Raw genomic sequence first — 18879 nt, 5'->3', positions numbered from 1 at the left:
CATGACTTGAGCCGAAGTCGGACGCTTAACTGACTGAGCCACCCAGGCGCCCCTATATTCAACTTTAATGAATTAAACTCTATAATAAAAAGGCAGATATAACAATGAATAAAAATGCAAGAATCAACTACATGCTGTGTACAAAAGACACATCTCACATATAAAAACACAGATACAATGAAAGTAACTGGATTAAAAATGTATATCATACTGGCAGTATGCATAAAAAGGCTGAAGCAACTATTTAATATAAAATATACTGATGACATTGAGTAGTATCAAAAATAAAATGGGACATTTCATAGTGATTAAGGGGACAATTCACCACTAAGTCTTAACTCTAAAGAAATATGTATGTGCTATAATAGCTATGGAGTATATAAGGCAAAAATTGACAGACCTGGAGAGAGAGACAATTCCACAATCGTAGTAGGAGATGTTGTCGAGTAGGAAAACCCAGCTACCAATCCCAAGTGAAGATTCCTACCACATAGAAGACATCAAAGATCAGAATAATGCCAGCACCTCGAAGCAGGAGCCCAGAGACCTCAACCCACCACATCTTCTGTGGATTTGGATTTGCCAAAGAAGACTCAACACATAAGACCCTGGCTGCAGCAACCCTTCGTTCACACAAAGAGTCATAGCAAGATCAATGTCTGTAACGTGTGCTGGTCTCCCACGGCCAGCTGATCCTTCCCAATACACGACACAGGATGATGGACTACATCCATCCCTCTCACCCTGAAGGCAAAGACCCCATTTCCTTACAATGGAAGTGCAGCTGGCCGGGTACCATGCGACATGCATGCTTGGGCAATAAAAAGAAGTTCACTGCACACCCAAGACAGAGGAAGGTTTTTCCAAAAAAAGAAAGAAGACTACAGGACCGAGCAACACCTCATCGCCCATTTCATCGTATAGGGGAATGTTTCCGGCCCAGGGCACTGATCATGCAGTCCCAGAGAGTTGTGGCTGGCCATGTGATGGCTGCTTCCCCCAAGACAAAGTAGCTATTCCAACAGGAACAAAAAGCTGCCCCTTCTGTGATGGATGCAGGCCGCTGTAATTAACCTGCCACCAGGCAGCTGGCTGATCACCCTGAGGAATGGTTCCATACTGGCAAAATGGGCACTCAGGTGGCTGTGGCCACGGCAGGTCACAGGACGGCTGCTCCAGACGCTAAGACTTCTCTCCCTTGGCAATTGATAAGACCACTAGATAAAATCACCAAAGACATAGAAAACCTGAAACACACTACTTCCCACTTTATAGCCAACAACCACAGGGCATACATTATTTTTACGTGCACATAATGTTATTATCAATCTAAATGAAATACACAAGCATAAAGCCACTGTCAGTAAATTTCAAATGATCCACATAGTACAGAGTATGCTTTGTAACCAGAGTAGAAATAAATTAGAAATCAAAAGTAGAAATATATAAGATTTATATAGATATATATACACACACACATACACACACACACACACACATACATATAATATGAAAACTCTACATTTTAAAAAAATTATAAAAAACACACCTCTAAATAATACTCACTGAAAGAAAAAAATAAGAGGAAAATAAGGAAATTTTAAATGGAATGTAATAAAAATATGACATATGGAACTTTGTGAGATGCATCTAGAGAAGTGCTTAAGGGAAACCTTATAGCTTTAAATGCATATATTTGAGATTAAATAGATCCAAAGCCAATGATCTAAGGACTTATCTCAAGAAACCAGGCAAAGAAGAACAAAGTTAAACCAAAGGAAATAATCAAGATAAGGGCTGATACCAAGTGAACAGAAAATAAACCAAAATTAGAGACAATAATGAAACCAAAAGCTGATTCCCAGAAAAAAATCAAGAGAGACAAAAAGAGAAAATATGCTAAATAACTAGCATCAGAAATAAAAGAGGGTGAATAATTATAGATTCTACAGACAGTTAAGGGATAAGAGGATATTACAAAAACTTTTCTGCCCAGAAATTTGACAATTTATGTATATTGTTAATTTGTTAAGAGACACAAATTACAAGTAATCAGACATTTGCCTTTCACGGGTCTTTATACAGGGACTTGGAAGTTTGTGAAATGTATTAAATAAAGTGGCTGGAAAATGGGAAAATTACAAATTACCAAAACAGATAGAAGAAAAAATAAAAGAACGTATTGCCATATACAAATTAAGGAAATTGTAATCATAGTTACAACTCTTCCCTCAAATATACTTCAGGCCCAGGTCCCTTCACTGGTAAACATCATCAAACATTCAAAGAGAAATAACTGAAATTCTACATAAACACTTTCTGAATAGAAGAAAAATGAACATTTATCAACTCACTTAAGAAGATCATTAGTTCCGGGATGCCTGGGTGGCTCAGTCAGTTAAGTGCCTGATTCTTGATGTTGGCTCAGGTCATGATCTCATGGTTCATGAGACTGAGCCCTGTGTCTGTGTGTGCGTGTGTCTCTCTCTCTGCACCTCCCCTACTTTTACTCGCTTTCTCGCTCTCTAAAAATGGAAAAGTAAACATTTTTTAAAAAGGAGATTATTACTGGGGCACCTGAGTGGCTCAGTCAGTTAAGCGTCCCACTTTAGCTTAGGTCATGATCTCGTGGTTCATGAGTTTGAGCCCTGCGTTGGGATCTGTGCTGACAGCTCAGAGCCTGGACAGCCTGTTTCAGAATCTGTGTCTCCCTCTCTCTCTGCCCCTCCCCACTCATGCTGTCTCTCTCTCTCTCAAAAATAAACATTAAAAAAAAGTTTTAAAAGAGATCATTACTTTATAACCACTAAAACTACACACAGAAACTACACATACAAAAAAAGAAAACAGCAGATCACTATTCCAATGAATATAGATACAAAAATTTTTCAGAAAATATTATGAAACAAATCCAGCAATCCCAACAGGCTTGACAATAGACTTCAAAAAATCAGTCAACTCAAATCACCATATTAACAAAAGACAAGAAAACATGATAATTTTAGTAAATGAAAGTAAAGCACTATAAAAAAAAATCCCACAGCCACTAAAGAAAAAACTCTTAGAAAAAATAGAACTAGAAACAGTCTTAAATTATTAAAGGGGATATAAAAATTACCAACAGCTATCACACTCAATGATAAAAAACCAGCTGCTTTTACCTTAAGATGGTGAAGAAGGTAGAGATATCTGCTCTCAGCAAGGCTATTCAATATTATATTAAGGGTCCCAGTAACTGGAATAAAGAAAAGAAATAAAAGACATTGGCAAGGAAGAATAAAATTGTCTGTGTTCATAAGAGACAGGACTGTTTACATAGAAATCCTTGGGGAATATACATGAAATGATGTGAATTGAAAATCTTACATTACAGTAGAACTCATAATTTAATTGAGCAAGATCACAGGATACAAGGCCAACATACCTTAACAAACTTAAACTTTTTTGTGTCTTTGAAAGACACAATGAAGAAAATAAAAAGTCAAGCCACAGATACGGAGAAAATATTTATAAACATATCTCTGACAAAGGTTTTTAAATAGAATATATAAATATTTTCTTATTGAAGTATAATTACCATACATTATTATTTCCAGGTGTACAATTGAACGAATCAGCAATTCAGTGCTCATCAACATAAATATACTCTTGACCCCCTTTCTCTATTTCATCCATGTCTCCACCTACATCCATTCTGGCAACCACCAGCTTATTCTGTACTTAAGTGTCCATTTTTTGTTTGTTTGTCTCTTTTATACTTTGTTTTGAAGAGAAATAAACCCATTAAAAATTGGCAAAGTATATTAATCGACACTTCAGCCAAGAAGATACATGAATGGCTAATGGATACATACAGACACCATCAGTAGGCATCCAGGAGGTATAAATTAACAGTATAATATTAAAAACATTACACACTCACTAGAATGGCTAAAATTTAAAAGACAGACAGAACTTGGCATTGACAAAGGTGTGCAGGAACTAGTAGTGGAATGGCAAAATGGTAAAATCTCACTGGCAAGAAGTTTGGTATTTCTTTATGAAGTTAAATGTACATTTACTATATAATTCAGAAGTCCATTCCCAAGTATTTACCCAAGAGAAATAAACACATAAATCTATAAAAGGCTTAAATGTAAATTAAGACTCCATTATCCAAGGCTGCATTATTCATAATACCTCAAACATTTGAAATAATCTCCTTGTCCATCAACTGGTGAATAGATTTTTTTTTAAATAGGATAAATCTGTACTATTGACATCTACTCAACAGTAGCAAGGAATAAACTACCAATACATGGAACAACATGAAATGAATCTCAAAAACATTTGCAGGAAAAAACATACATATCCATTTTCATGGAATTCTATATAAGGCAAAAATATAATACCAGAAAGCATATTAGTATATTAGCTGTTACCTGGGACTGTGGCTTTGGGGATGAGATTTAATACAAATAGGAATGATGTAACTTTATGGTATGATGGCAATATTCTATATTTTGATTCTAGTCATTGGTATATGATTGTATACAACTGTATCCCTAAAAATATTATAATTTATTTTATAATTTGTTTTATGTAGATTATGCCCCCATCAAGATGGGTGAAAAAAGCACTCAAGAAGATGAAAACATAGTAACGAAGAGATAAAAATTATATTAGTGACTTGATAGAGCGAATAAGAAAAGACAATATACGTTGGTCCTTAAAGAAGCAAACAAAAACAAGGAAACATAAATAATATTCATCATTCAATTGTATTCATAAAATACAATCAAAGAAAACTTTTGCATGGATAAAAGAAGATATGAATCTAAATACTTACAAAATGCACTGTGAGGGGCACCTGGGGGGCTCAATCCGTTAAGAGCCCTAATACACTTGATTTCAGCTCCGGTCATGATCTCAAGGTTGTGAGATTCAGCCTCACCTTGGGCTCCAGAGCCCCAGGCTGGGCTCGGAGCCTGCTTAAGATTCCCTCTGCCCCTCCCCCACTGTCTCTTGAGCTCATGGGCTCTCACTCCCTCTCTCTCCAAAACAAAGGATTTATTGCGATACCCGAGCTGCCCACACTGAGATATCCTAATAAAACTACTAGACTTCAGTATAAAGATTACATATTCTCAGGTCTTCTAGGAATGAGGGAACCTCATCACTTACAAAAGAAAGAAAACCAACTTGGCATTAGCCTTCTCAACAACCAGGTGCAAACCAAGTCAATAGTAGAGCCATATTTAAAACAAACTGAACAAAAAATTCTCAACGAAATATATATTTTGCCCAAGATTTCATGTCTAACCAAATTGTCACTCAATTTTAAACGCAAGAGGAAAAGTTTCAACACTGAAGTACTCAGATAATATTGCAGTCATGCATCTTTGCAGATAAATGGAGTAGAAGACTAGCTTTATCCAATCATGATACGCAAAAACACCAATGGTAACGATTGAATATTTTCAATTATACAACGAAGACTAAAAAGTAGAAAGAAGTATGAAAGATTAGCATGTAAGTGTTCCGTGTTCTGACAGGTAGAGATAAGCTAAAAATGGGAAGAGAAGGGAGAAAGAAATGAAAATAGATAAGTCTCACAGATTGTTACATAAGCAATACATGGGCATCACAGGGTCTTATTTAAAGATGATTTTAGGGGCGCCTGGGTGCCTCAGTCAGTTAAGCGTATGACTCTTGGTTTCAGCTTAGCTCATGATCTTGCAGTTAGTGAGTTTGAGCCCTTTGCTGGGCTCTCTGCTGACAGCACAGAGCCTGCTTGGGACTCTGTCTCACTCTTTCTCTGCCTCTGCCCCTCCCCTGCTCACTCTCTAGCTCTCTCTGTCAAAAATAAGCAAATAGGGGCGCCTGGGTGGCTTAGTTGGTTAAGCGTCCGACTTCAGCTCAGGTCATGATCTCACGGTTTGTGAGTTTGAGCCCCGCGTCGGGCTCTGTGCTGACAGCTCGGAGCCTGGAGCCTGCTTCGGATTCTGTGTCTCCCTCTCTCTCTGCCCCTCCCCTGTTCATGCTCTGTCTCTCTCTGTCTCAAAAATAAAGAAAACATTAAAAAAACTTTTTTAAATAAATAAAATAAACAAATAAACACTAAAAAAATAAAGATGATTTTAAAATGGCAGAAGCCAAATTTAAAAACCCTTTATTTTATGGAGGGCGTTAGATTAAACAAAAGAGAAAAAAATACATATATAAATAGTATATATACTACTAAATAGCAAAAAAAAAAAAAAAGCAAGGAAAATAGACCACATAGAGATCTACAATACACAAAACAACACATATAAACACAACATAAATGGTAGGAAATAACTGATACTGAAATAATTGTGTTTATATAAGGGTAAATGGACGTAACTGATAGTAAACAAAGAATTTGAGATTGGCTCATAAAGCAAAACTGATACTCGGCTAATTAAAAGACACCCCTAAATCAAAATAACTTGGAAAAGCAAAATGATGGGCAAATGTATACAGAGGAAATGCAGGAAATAAGCAGGTGTTACAATCCTGATATTACAAAAAATGAATGCAGCCCAAAATACATTAAATTAGAAAAGGCACTTTATAATGCTAAAGGCCACAATGCACAATGAAAATCATAACAAAAATGTATGCGTGTCAGATAATATAGGAAACTCCTTCATAAAGCAGAAATTCCTGGGAAGACAAGAGCTACATGGTAAAACAGAGTCCTAAGGGAGTATTAACTTTGCCATTGAAATTCTTTCTCCCAGTGATTCATAAACTTAGATCTCCTTTAAATTCTGGTACCAGTACTAGGATTCTTCAACATGAAACTCAAAGAGAGGTTAAGTTCAAACTAACAGCTAAGAACGTAAAGGGCTTAAAGCAACCTAGTAACTGTATGTAGAAATTTATACCCTAATAGTACCTTCATAGTAAATATTCTCCTCAGATTTCCATAGTACATCTTCAAAATTGGCCGGATATTAAGTCACAAAGTAAATCCCAATAAATTTCATACAGAAGAGAAAGGAAAACCAGCATCCTCTGGTCATAATAAAACAAAATGTAAAGTCTCTTCACCCTGGACTTTTATTTTCCTCCTCAGTTTGGGTCATATTTTCTTGTTTCTTTGTATGTTTTAAAATTTTTTTATCCAATGCCAGACATTGTTCATTTTATCTTGTTGGATGCTGTATGGTTTTTACCGCTATGGATATTCTTGAGCTTTATTCTTAGATGCAGATGGTGTCATTTTGATCCTTTTGAATCTTGTTTTTAAGGTTTCAAAAGCAGAGGAAGTGCAGCATCTATGGAGAATTTGTCCCGCAGCAGAGTCAAAACCTATCTGAATACTCTCTCTACCCAAGGCTTTGTGAATTACGAAGTTTCTGGCTCTGGTTTGTGGGACAGGACCTATTTCTAGCTCTTTGTGTTCCCCAGAGATCGGTGCTTCTAATTTTTTTTTTTTTCTGTTACTTCTTCCATAGCCTCAGGTAGTTTCCTCATATACCTGTGATTATCAGTATTCTACCAGAGAAAGACTTTATACGGATGTCTGGAATTCTCTCTCTTCTCCAGGAATCTGTCCTGAGAATGCAAATGCCTCACACCCTGGCTCTCGGTTTCATCTTAGCTGAATTCCTCTTTCCTTTGTGCTGTGTCCTCAAAATTCCCTCTAGAAACTAAGCTGGGGCAATGATAAGTTTAATGGTGCTCATTTCCTATCCCTCATTGTAACTATCTTCCACTCCCTGAACCTCAATACCTTGACCACCATCGTTTCATGCATTTTATTGATTTTTAATCAATTTTTAATCAATCAGTTGGAGTGAGGTGCAAATCCAGTCATGTAAGTACTTTTAAAATAATTTTAACTTACGGGGGTGCCTGGGTGGCTCAGTCGGTTAAGCGTCTGACTTTGGCTTAGGTCATGATCTCACCGTTTGTGAGCTCGAGAGTTTGAGCCCTGCGACCACCTGCTTTGGATTCTCTGTCTCCCTCACTCTGCCCCTCGCCCGCCGGCACTCTGTCTCTTTTTCAAAAATAAACATTAGGGGGCGCCTGGGTGGTGCAGTCGGTTAAGCGTCCGACTTCAGCCAGGTCACGATCTCGCGGTCCGTGAGTTCGAGCCCCGCGTCAGGCTCTGGGCTGATGGCTCAGAGCCTGGAGCCTGTTTCCGATTCTGTGTCTCCCTCTCTCTCTGCCCCTCCCCCGTTCATGCTCTGTCTCTCTCTGTCCCCAAAATAAATAAACGTTGAAAAAAAAATTAAAAATAAAACATTAAAAAAAATCTTAAGAAAATAATTTTAATTTATATAACCATGAGGCTGTTTTAAAATGAATTTAAAAAAAAAGATTAGGGGGAAAAGCCAAGAGTGACATTAAATGTACACAGAGATACATGAAGACATCTATAGAAAATTGGTAACCACAGGAGCTGAGATCCGGCCAAGCGCTGTCTGGGCACTGGCTGTGCACTACCCACCTGGGCTCCTGCCCCACTGCGCACCCATGGAGGAACCACTGTGCCCACTTGCCCGCCTGCCCCAGAACTCTGCTCAGGACCCCACCTTGGTGGCGGTGGAGCCCAGTCCCCCAAAACTGGCCAAGCATGGAGACACGGGGTCAAGGTCGCAGATTCCGAGGCTGAGGCGGGTGGGCCCAGCTTGCACACTCTGTTTCCTTTTCTGTGGCGGTCCATCTCAAGATACCCGGCCCGCTGGTGAAGGTATAGCCTTGCGTGTGCACGTGTTCTCCCCTCACACCCTTAAATCGAGTGCTTTTTGTAGTGTGAAGAAACTGAGCGAAAACATCCTCCCCGGAAGCACCGGGCACAGAGCTGTAACATCAGAATATAGTACTTATTTCACTGGACAAGTTCTTGGTGGATCACCTTTCACAGGAGTTGGTTTCTCAGCCAGACAACAATAGAAATGAGGCCAGGCCCCAAAATTCAAGGGCTCGAGCCGAAGCAAGACACAGCGTCAACAGAGAATAAATAATCAGGCTAGCCTCCCTGAACAGAGGGGATGCCCTGCTTGTGTAGAGAGAAAGTCCCCTCATCCTGATGGGTTGATATTGGCAGGCAATTCAGGTAGCTCGTTGACACGTCATGGAGCCAGGGTCCTGTCTGAAGTCTGGCTTCTATATGGGGCTGCATCCTAGTGTTGTGCTCTAAGAGAAGCAGTTTGACAGTAACAGCCAATAGAAAGTGCCCCAGATGCATAGTGTTTTCTACTTAGGGCTTCCTCCCATGATTCCTAACTGTCTCAACATAACCTAATGTGTTGAAGCACCGTGAGCCTTCCTCATACCTAAGAAAATTGTGGACTCAAGCATAAGAGTGAGGAGATAGAAACAGAAGGAGCGTGCAGATCATCAAAGAGCATCCATCCATGATTCAGAATAATGCAAGTGGGGCCATGGTAGCCACTGCCACCACAATGACTACCCCCTCCAAGAACAGTGGCTCCAACCGTGAAGGTGATTCTCAGCTAGCCTAGCATGAAATACTGTGCTCTATGACCAACGCTCAGGAACTTTTAGATTTCTTGGGCCAAGGGATGTTTATTTAGTAAGCCGTCCAGTGCCAGAAATGGGGCCTCATTGAAAGCGTGGCCATCAAAATCCTGGAGAATCACCCCTCCATGTGCTTGGCAAGGTCAGACTGAGGAGAGGATCCTGGCCGCCTTGAAAGTGGGAGAGCTGAGGACTACAACTGTGTCTGCGTCTATGAGTGCTTCCAGCACAAGGATCACACGTGCTTGGTTTTTTGAGATGTTGGAGAAGGACCTCCATGACCTTTTGAAGCAGAGTAAGTTTAGCCCATTGCCACTCAGATACATTTGTGCAGGCCTCCAGCAGGTAGCCACAGCCCTGATGAAACTCCAAAGCTTAATTCTTATCCATGCTGACCCCAAACGAGAAAACACCACGCTGGGTGATCCCATCTCTATAACCCAACAGAGTAAAGGTCATTGACTTTGGTTCGGCCAGTCACGTGTCCAGAGCTATGTGTTCTACCTACTTGCAGCCCGGATGTTACGGGGCCCCTGAGATCATCCTTGGTTTACCATTTTGAGAGGCAACTGATATGTGGTCGCTGGGCTGTGTCATTACCGAATTGTTCCTGGGCTGGCCACCCTACCCAGGAGCTTCCGAACGTAATCGGATTTGGTGTATTTCACAAAAACAAGGTTTGCCAGATAAACATTTATGAAGTGCAGGGACAAAGACAACTAGGCTTTTCAACTGGGACATAGAGTTTTCCTATACTTTGCTGAGGCTGAAGACACCAGAGGACCATGAAGCAGAAATGGCGGTTAAGTAGAAAGAAGCAAGGAAGTACATTTTCCACTATTTAGATGCTGTGGCCCAAGTGAACACGACAATAGATTTAGAAGGCAGTGGCGTGTTTGTGGAAAAGGCAGACTGGCGGGAGTTCATTGACCTATTAAAGAAGACGCTGACCATAGATGCTGAGCATCACTCCAGTTGAAACCCTGAGACACTTACGTGATTTTTCCCGTTATATACAAATCAACTGTTTCCAGATCATGGAGGTCTGCAAGCACTGGGTGAATACGGAGGACACTGCAAACCCAGGCAAAACCATCTTGATCAGGCAGGTGGCCCCCAGCACACCAACCGACGTCACCATGACCTTCAACAACCATCTGAACGCTGTCCAGAACCAGGCTCCCGCCTCTACCAGCGCCACTATTTATTTAGCCGAAGCCAAAGTCTCCTAAGTTACCAATCTGCCCTTTACCAGCCCTCAGCGGCAGCCATGACTTCAGCGACCCAGCAGAGCATGCCCCTGTGGACAGGAACAGCCCAGATCTGTGCCCCTCCTGACTCTATCAAGCTCTCATCATGTGTCCGACCAGACGCAGGATGGCAGCCATCTTCTTCTACACATGCTGGCAATTTCGTGTGTCTACAGTGTCTTCAGATCAGACCAGGCCTAGTTGCCCACCAGGCCTGGTCGATTCGGACTTGGAAAATCTGGCTTTCCCTGGCGTGGCGGCATGTGACTGGAGTGGCCAAGCACAGGTCAGTGCAGCACATGACTGTGACTCCTGAGACCGTGGCAGGCACCCAGAAGTTGACCCACTGGGAGAACATGCAAGCTCAGCCGCATTACCCGGCAGTCGGTGCTGCTGATCAGCCATGTGAGCCTTCTAGCACCCAGTCCTCCAAGATGGACATGACCTACGTGATGTTCTGCAGCAGCCAGCCAGCACCGTCTCCCTCCCAGAAGCGTAAACAGGACCAGTCCCTTGTGAGAAGCATCTCCATCTGGGAGGTCTCTTCCTTTTAGGCCTTTAGCTCCCTCCCGAGGTCCAAGGGCAACAAGGAGAACACACCTCCCAGCCTACACCTCCTCTGTCACATGCGGGTGGGGTGAGAGAGCCTGCAGCACCAATGATTGTTACTGCCGACCTCACCAGCCCCAAGGTCAGTGTCACCACCATCAGCAGTGACCGGGACACAGGAAAAGGAGGAAGAACAGAAATATGCCCCCAACAGGTGAGGGCATGACACCTTCAGACTTCCCAGAAGGAACAGGATGGAGGGGGGAGGGGTCCAGTGTGCTGCTGGCTCACACAGAGAGTTGTCCAGGAATCTGAGCCATGTTCCATCCTCAGACATGCGGATCTCTGTCCCCTGGCCCCTAAATTTTGTTCCTTAAATGGAACATCAGAAACATTCCTAAATGTTCTAGAGACCTAAAGTGGTTTTAAGGGAAGGTCCTGAAGATTCAACATAATTGTTCAAACCCAAGATATTTTGAGTCACTTTGGTCTTAAAAAATAGGGGCACTTGGGTGGCTCAGTTCGTTGAGCGTCCGATTTCGTTTCAGGTCATGATCTCGTGGTTTCGTGAGTTCGAGCCCTTCATTGGGCTCTGTGCGGACAGCTCAGAGACTGGAGCCTGCTTCGGATTCTGTGTCTCCCTCTCTGCCCCTCCCCTGCTTGCTCTGTCTCTGTCTCTGTCTCTCTCTAGAAAATAAATAAACATTAAAAATGTTTTAAAAGATAGTCACAGGCCTATACATGTGGGAGACTTGAGACTATAAAAATCACGTATACAATATCAGTGTATTTCAACTCCCGTATGCTTAAAAATCTCTGCTTCAAGCTACTGGATTTATTCCTAGTTGGTCAGAGTATTTCTCTAACATCTCCTTGGCTCTCTCAGAAATTTGCCTATGTCTGGCTGCATTGAGGATGTCACTAAATCTCTAGGACCAGATGACATTCCCTAGAATTTTGAGAGGAATGCCAAGGCAAAATTATCCCTGACCAACAATAGGTGTCATTAGTTGCTAGAACAAATGGATGGTCAGCATGCTAGGAGTGAGCAAATTGAAGGGGAAAAAAAAACATGACAAACATTCCCAAACTGTTTTCATTTGCACTATTTCATGCATCATTTGATAGGGTATGCAAGGCAAGTAATTCTAGTCCCATTTGATAGGTAGGAACACCGAGGCCCAGGAAAGGTAAGAGACTCACCCAAATTGATAAAGGTTCTAAGTAGCGGAATTGGGATTCAGGTCCCCTGCCACTGAAGACATGGCCATCTTAAGTACTGGCAAAAACAACTGACTTCTCTTCAGTCATTAAGTCAATAAAAATAAATTCTATCCTGCCCCCTCCTCTGATCACCACCACACCCCCAAACATGTTTGCACCCACTGTGTGCAAAGCATCAGGGCAAGGCAGTGGGACGTCCAGAGTATGCGACCGAGCCACGACTGAGTGCTAAAACTCTAGCAGCAAGAAAGGCAAAAGACAGCTCTTCTTTGAGACGATCTTTCAAAGTGAAGACGCAAGAAAGACCCAGCAGCCTACTTTTTCTCAGTGATGGCGTTTGGACAAGGGAGCTCTGTGGCCATGGCTAGACAACTGGTCTAAAGACAGAAAACAAACCAAGCATTTTTCCGGGTCACCCAAGATCAAATAGCAGACCCAGTGTTGTTTTATTTTTTATGTTTCTAATTTAATTTCAGTACGAGAACACATAGTATCACGGTAGTTTCAGATGTACAATGTAGTGATTCAACAATTCCATACATTACCGGATGCTCATCACCACAAGTGCACTCCTTAATCGCCATCACCTGTTTCACTCACCCCCCCCACCTTCCCCACCACCCCTGTAACCATCAGTTTGTTCTCCGTAGCTAAGTGCCCGTTCCTTGGTTTGTGTCTCCTTTTCTTTTTCCCCTTCGTGCATTTTTTTGTGTTTCTTAAATTACAAGAATAAAATCATATGGTATTTGTCTTTCTCTCTGACTTATTTTACTTAGCATTATACAGCCTAGTTCTACTCATGTCATTGCAAATGGCAAGATTTCATTCTTTTTTTAACGCCTGAAAAATATTCCGTTGTATACATCCACACCACACCTTCTTTATACATTCATCTGCAGATGGCAACTTGGGCTGAATCCATAATTTGGTTATTGCAAATAGTACTACTATAAACATAGGGGTGCATGTATCTCTTTGAATTAGGGTGGGGTTTTTCTTGGTACATTTTAGGTAAATATCCAGTACTGCAATTAGTGGATTATATGGTACTTTTTTATTTTTCAAATGTATATTTCTTTATTTTGAGGGGGAGAGAGCACGCATGAGTGGGGGAGGGGCAGAGAAAGAGGGAGACAGGGGGTCCCAAGCAGGTTCCACGCTTTGAGCATGGAGCCCAACGCAGGGCTCAATCCCACAAACTGAACCTTGAGATCATGACCTGAGCCGAAATCAAGAGGCAGGTGCTTAACTGACTGAGCCAACCAGGCACCCCAGTACTTCTGTTTTTAATTTTTTAAGAAACCTCCATACCGTTTTCTTTTTCTATAGTAAACCTACCAGTTTGCATTCTGACCAACATAGCACAAGGGTTCCTTTTTCTCCACATTGTCACCAACACTTGTTTCTTGTGTTTTTGATTTTAGCCATTCTGACACATGTGAGGTGATATCTCATTTTGGTTTTGATTTGCATCTCTCTGATGGTGAGTGACGTTGAGCATAATTTCATGTGTCTGTTGGCTGTATGGATGTCTTATTTGGAGAAATGTCTGTTCATGTCTTCTTCCCATATTTTAATTGGATTATTTGTTTTTTGGGTGTTCAGTTGTAGGAGTTTTTTATATATGTTGAATACTAACCCTTTATTGGAATGTCATTTGCAAATATTTCCTCCCATTCGGTGGGTTGCCTTCTTAGTTTTGCTGATTGTTTCCTTTGCTGTGCAGAAGCTTTTTATTTTGATGTAGTCCCAATAGTTTACTTCTGCTTTTGTTTCTCTTGCCTCTAGAGACATATCTAGAGAAAGGATGCTACAGCTGATGTCAGAGAGATTACTGCCTATGCTGTCTTTTAAGATTTTTATGGTTTCAGGTCTCACATGTAGGTCTTTGGCCCAGTTTTAATTAATTTTTGTGTATGGAAAATGGTCCAGTTTCATTCTTTTGCATGTGGCTATGGAATTTTTCCAACACCATTTGTTGAAGAGACTATTTCTCATTGGATGTTCTTTCCTGCTTTGTTAAAGATTAATTGACCATACAATTTTGGGTTTGTTTCTGGAATGGCTATTCTGTTCCATTGATCTATGTGTCTATTTTTGTACTTGTACCATACAGTTTTGATTACTACAGCTTTGTAATACAACTCAAAGTCTATAATTGTGATACCTCTAGCATTGCTTTTTTTTTCAAAAATTGATTTGGCTCTTCAGGATCTTTTGTGGTTCCATACAAATTTTAGGATTGCTTGTTCTAGTTCTGTGAAAGGCAATGTTGGTATATTTTTAATATTCTTTAATTTTTATTTTTGAGAGAAAGAGAGAGAGAGAAGGAGGGAGGGAGGGAGGGAGGGAGGGAGTGGGGACGGGGCAGAGAGAGAGAAAGAGGGAGACACAGAATCTGAAGCAGGCTCTAGGCTCTGAGCTGTCAGCACAGAGCCCGATGTGGGGCTTGAACTCATGGACCATGAGATCATGACCCGGGCTGAAGTCAGATGCTTAACTGACTGAGCCACCCAGGCATCCAGCGATGTTGCTTTTTGATAGGGATTGCATTATATAGATTTCTTTGAGTAGTACAAACACTTGAACAATATTTGTTTTTTCCAATCCATGTGCATGGAATGTCTTTCCATTTCTTTCTGTTGTCTTCAATTCATTTCATCAGTGTTTCACAGTTTTCAGTGTACAAGTCTTTCACTTGTTTGTTAGGTTTATTCCTAGGCATCTTATTATTTTTGGTGTAATTATAAACAGGAATGAAGCAGAAATGAATGAGCAAAACCAGTCTAAAAATAAATATTTATAAATGATCTTGATTAGAGGAGCACGGACGATCTATACATGCTGAATAATCCATCTTTCTCCCTTGAAATTATCTTGGACAAAGAAAAAAATTGATAACCACAGAGAAGACAATACGTCTGTCAACTTTTGAACAGAGTTCTCTGTAAACTCAGAAAAGGGCATATTCTAAGTACCAAAAGGGAGGGTTGCAGCAGGTATGGAGAGAGGAGAGGAGAAGACCCATGCCAGGCGCCCCAGGCATGGGAGACCCACAATGGGAAGACTGATCCCCATAATATTTGGTTTTGAAAACCAAGGGGGCGTGGCTTTGAGAGATCTTAACAGTCAGAGGAGCTTAACACCAGGAACTTTAAAATCACTGGTCTCTGCACTGGGAGAGCCGGAGAGCAATAGGAAACTGAGTCCCCATCCTTAAAGAAACAGCACAACCAACAGCCCCAACTGACATACAACAGCAGTTTGACACACAAGCAGCAGTTTGAAAACTGCCTGGGGTATACGGGAAGGAAATTGATTTCCTAATTTCGCAGGGTATGCCGTAGGGGGAGGGATCTTTGAGAGACTTCTCCAAGAGCAAATGAGGTGGCGGGCAGTATTTTCCTCCCTGGCCGGCCCTTCTAGGCTAGATGCAGGCACATCTGTGGTGATCAGGGTAGTGCAAACATTCTCCACCTACCTTGTCAACAGGGCGCCCTGCCCCCACTGTGTTTATGTGCACCCACCATCTCCAACGCTGCCAGCCCGGGCAGGAGTTTTCCTCGCTTTAGATCCCCCTCCTGCAGTGGACCAAGGTGAAACTTGCAGACACTGTACGTCCCCACCATGCACTCTCTTGCTTTCTGGAATACACAGACCTGCAGGACCATACTTGATTTTTCAGTACTCAGAACATAGAATCGGCAAGTTTCTTCATTCCTTGTAGTGGAAAGCTGTATCTGGGACCAAAATTTGGTCATTTCCTCATAGATGAGATGTTTCCAGACGCGCACTGGTGGGGGCAAGATTAGAACGTGCAGGCTACTGCAGTGGCAGAGATGGAAAATATCTTACTGTTAAGGTTACGAGTTCCTATTGATTTCTCAATTGAAATGAGAATGTTATTGTCATTTGTTACATTTGTCTAATGTTACCTTGTGCTCTCAAGTTTTCTCCCTCTATTAAAAAAATGCATTATTTCCTCGATAACTTGCCACTGTGCCTTTTCAGCCCTTTGTCTAATCTGAAATCATACCCCCTTCTCATTACAAGTCTTTGCTATAGACTGTTTGTGCTCCCCCAAAATTCACGTGGTAAAACTTAATCTCTAATGTGATAGTGGTATTTAAAGGTAGGGTCTTTGGGAGTTGATCAGGTCACGAGAGTGGAGCTGTCACGATTGGTCTTAGTGTCCTTATAAAAGAAGTTCCTACAGAGCTCCCTCACACTTGCCGCCACGTGAGGACGCAGCGCGAAGACACCTGTCTATAAACCAGGAAGTGGGCTTTCACGAGACACTTACTGTACCAGTGCCTTGACCTTGGACTTCCCAGCCTCTAGGACTAAGAGAAATAATGTTTTCCTGTTCTGAAGTCACTCAGTACATGGTATTTGTTATAGCAGCCCAAATGGACTAAGACAGTCCTTTGGCTCATCGATCACTGTTTTCTAATCACGTTATTGACTCTGATTTTAGGTATGTTGCCACATTCCTATATCATATTGGCTTTCGAACAGACCTTCATTTGCCAATTTCCCTTGTACAACTTTATAACGACAACAACAACAACAGCTGCATTGCCAATTGTATCAACTTAGGGTTCCAACAACAACAACAGAACAGCCAGAGTCAAACAGGGAATTAAGGAGAATTTAACCAAGAGATTCATGATAAAGACGCACGCAAATTTTAAAGGGAAGCAACTAGAGATGATACTGTATCCTGTGGTAGCAACAGGAGAAAGCTTTTACAACTCCTAGACCAGAAGGAAAAAGACGACGGTATAGACAGCAAAACTGAGCCAAGCCATGGCCTCACAGGGAAGGGTCCGGTGAATAAATGCCCAAACAGACCTTTCCATTTGCCCTCATACCTCCTACTGATTCTTCTCACTGGTACCTCCAAGGATACAATGAGAGCAAGAGAATCCAGGGATACAGTCCATGAAGCTTAGTTAGCTTCCTGGAGCAAGAGCTGGGCAGAGGAGGAATTTGAGAAGAGAAATGGAAAATGTCTACCCCTCCCCCTCCCCCCCAAAAGCTACCTCTTTCTACACTTCGCATCGTTTCTCCAACTGCCAGTTTCACTAGTTCATGCTATTCCAAATCTATTTTCTCTGAAACAATGTATTTCCGGAGCTCCACCCAAAGTTCATTTTTCCTCCCCTACTAGGTAAATGAAGTGATCATCCGACCACGAGCCCGAGCCAGAATGTGACTGTCACTCTTGACTTATTTCTTCCTTCTGACACAATCGTCCTTCAGGAAACGTGATGTGGCAATTACACCCTTAAAATATCTTTAACCTCCATTTCTTCTTTTGAGTCCTGTCATAGTCCTTAGTTCAGGTTTCTCAGTAATCTATCAACCTACCTTTCTCGCCTCATTCTCATCCCTCCTTCCCTTTACCCCCATGTTCTAATCAAACCACAGTACTTACAGCTTTCCATACATAATATTGCTCTTATAACAAACATTTTCTGACTGCCTATAATATGCCAGACACTGAGCTAGGTGTTGGGCATAAAAAGATAAGTGACGTTAAGTCTGTGGCCTCAACAACTGCCTTTAATCGCCATGTATCTGCTATGTGCAGTACATTTCCCATTTTGTTAGACTGGAAAACTCTATTCATCACTCTAAATTCAGCCTAAGCGTGGCTCCCTCTGTGAAGCCCTTCCTGAGTCTACCAATTAGACAGTCACTTCTTCAGTGTCCACTAAGACTGTAGGCACATTTTTATTTTAGCACTTAATACCCTACTGCTTTTATTGACTTAAAAGTCTCGCTTTCTGACCAGGCTGTTATATAAACATACTTTGCAAATTTTTGCATCCCTAGTGCTTAATGACGACCTTAATAAATATTTGTAAATTAAAGAAGGAATGAATGATGAAGTCAGGGTATTAGACTATGATAGCTAATAGGAGAGAAGAGGAAAGCAGAGAAGACGTGGGGGGTGGGGGGGGAACAAAACAAAAATCCTCTGCAAGACTGACTTTGAATCTGTTTGAGGGCTATAATATTTGCGAAGTTGAGACAAAAGGCAGGAAACTAAGATGTTTGTTTGGTCACGTCTAAATACGCTGGGCAATTATCTTTAGAGTAGGCTTCATTTCAAGGACTCTCTATTTTGTGGCTGCATCTTAATTAACCAAAAGTGACTCCATGCGTCAAAAACTGGAGCGCCTACAAAGTGACCTCATTACAGTCCACGAGAAAGGTCACAAACAGCAATACTCACATGTGTAATCTTACCTGTAAGTATCCCACGCTATAAATCACGTTTGCCAACATCCAGGGTTATGACGCAAAGTGTATGTCTGTGTAAATGTGTTGTTCAGAAAAAAAATTTTTT

General features: G+C 41.4%; 1 pseudogene; it reads left to right on the top strand.

The window, feature by feature from the left end:
• The first annotated feature begins 8364 nt into the window (after nucleotides 1–8364).
• LOC125157037 (homeodomain-interacting protein kinase 2-like) lies at nucleotides 8365–17167 on the top strand (annotated as a pseudogene).
• Nucleotides 17168–18879: the final 1712 nt, after the last annotated feature.

This window comes from Prionailurus viverrinus, chromosome X (genome assembly GCF_022837055.1).
Source record: "Prionailurus viverrinus isolate Anna chromosome X, UM_Priviv_1.0, whole genome shotgun sequence".
Lineage (NCBI taxonomy): Eukaryota > Metazoa > Chordata > Mammalia > Carnivora > Felidae > Prionailurus > Prionailurus viverrinus.
The sequence above is the reverse complement of the archived record's forward strand: the minus strand, read 5'-3'. Positions and strand labels throughout refer to the sequence as shown.